Raw genomic sequence first — 2,123 nt, 5'->3', positions numbered from 1 at the left:
CTGCTTGCCCCCCTCCCTGCCCAGGACCGGCCACACCCCTGCTCTCCAGGGCCCCCTCCCAGCATCCCCCTGGCTCCCCCAGTTCTTGCCTTTCCCTGGATCCCTACTAGAGCCAGCGGCCCTCTCCCCGGCCCTACCTGCAGGGCGGTTCTCCAACGTGTTCTGAGAGCTCAGGCCCCCTCTCACCCTCCTGGCTCCCTCTGGGCCGGTCCCCGCCCCCCTTCTCTGTCCCTGGAAGACAACTCAACAGTGGGGGCAGGGCTGGATGCCTCTGCACCACCCCCACCCAGCAGTGCAGGGGCCTGAGACGCAGGGGGCAGGCCAGGCCTCAGAGGGACTGTGTGCCGCTCACGGGAAAGGGCCAGCCACACAGGCTTCCTGGGGAAGCGCTTTCCCCTGATCACCAGCCCGAGCTGGCTGCAGGGGAGACGGAGGCTCTGAGGTCCGTGGGCAGGACAGGGCAGCAGCCAGGCCGCCTGGCGAGCAAGGCCACCCAGACCCTCCTGGGCGCTGGCCATGGTGCTGAAACCCAGAGCCGTGGCTCAGGCCACCAGCCCAGCCCTGCCTGGGCGCTCTCTGCCCCTGGGGAGGTGGGCCGGTTGGAGGAGTCCAGTGAAGGCAGACGCAGGGCGGTGCGCCTGACTGGGGAAGGAAGGGGATCTGTCTGGACCCCAAGGGCCAGCAAAAGAGCTGGGAGGGATCCGGCTGGATGTGAAGAGCAGGGTCTGGTGCTCAGAGGTGCCCAGGCCAGACTCCCGGGAAGGAAGGCAGTGAACGTGCGGGCCTGGTGAGAATGAGGCGGGAGAGCAGCAGGCCAGGGACGGCCACTGAGCAGGCACGCTCCCCCGCCCCCCGCGAAGGGAATACAGCTGCCCTCCGCGAGCCCGGGTGGGGGTGAGGGACGGGCCCCACTTCCACTGGCTTGAGTTGTCTTTTATCCCCCTCTGCACCCCTCCCAGGGACCCCAGAACTGCAGGGCCCTGGTAACAGTGACAACCATAGCACAGCCTCCCTTCCTGCTCCCCACCTCCTTTTTCTTTCTCCTCCTCCTCCTCTCCTCCCCACCCCTGCCCTGTCGGCTTGTGTCCAAACCCTGCTTCCCAGTCCTATCAGAAAGCAACAGTCCAACCAGTGACTGCCCAGCCCCCCAGGCACCCCAAGTCCCCCTTCCCTGGAATCTTGCAGTGCATTGTGGGAGTATTGGGGAACAGGGAAGACCCCTCCTCGGCAAAAGCCAAGCCCTGGGGTGACTGAGAGGTTGGAATCTGGGTGTGAGGATGGCAGGGGGACCCTCTGCCCAGAGCAAGGTGGCCAGTCCCACTAGGCCGGTCCCAGACGCCCACAAACCCACACAGGGACAGTGGCATGCACACACACAGGCTTATGTCACTCACGCCGGCACGGGCCCCATTGGCGGATCCCTCACCAGCACCTCATGCCTGCTGAGCCCACACAGGTCCTAGGAAGGGGGAGACACCCCCCTCCCCCCCCCGCCCTCATGCTCCCAGCCCAAGAGGGCAGGTGTGCAGATTTAAGCAACACTCCCGTCCCCTCCCAGCCCCCAGACTCGCCCCCTGCAGCATGGGAACTTTCCCGGGCACCTCAAGGTCTCCCCTCCCCCAGCTCCTACCCTGGGGAGGACCGCCAGCCCCCACAATGCACTGCAGCCTACCCCGGCGGCCCACACTGTCTCTGGTTGGACTGTCTGTGCCCGTGAGAAACCCCCTCGGTTTGGCCATGTTGATGCCTGACACAGAACAAAAGCAAGACCTACCAAAACGCAAAGAGCTGCAGCAAAGAGAGATACGGATCTGCAGCCAAAGCCACTCCCGCCCTCAGTCTCTGTGGAGGCGCAGGGAGTCAGCATGTGGTTTTTCCATTATGGACGCGATACGCGCGAGACTGGCGCCCCCAGACCATGCATATATATAGCAGTGTGTGTATATATATGTGCGTGTGTGTGTCCGTGTATATGTGCTATACAGCCGTATGGAAGCATATACAGCCGCGCCAAGGGACTCACTGCCGACAGAGGGCCGGGCCCGGGCAACATATTGGCTATAACTGCCCTCCTGCGATGCTGTGGTCTCCACAGGCTCCACCCTCCCCGCCCCACCCTCTCT

Source organism: Myotis davidii, unplaced genomic scaffold, assembly GCF_000327345.1.
Source record: "Myotis davidii unplaced genomic scaffold, ASM32734v1 scaffold663, whole genome shotgun sequence".
Classification (NCBI taxonomy): Eukaryota; Metazoa; Chordata; class Mammalia; order Chiroptera; family Vespertilionidae; genus Myotis; species Myotis davidii.
Note: the sequence above shows the minus strand (reverse complement) of the source record.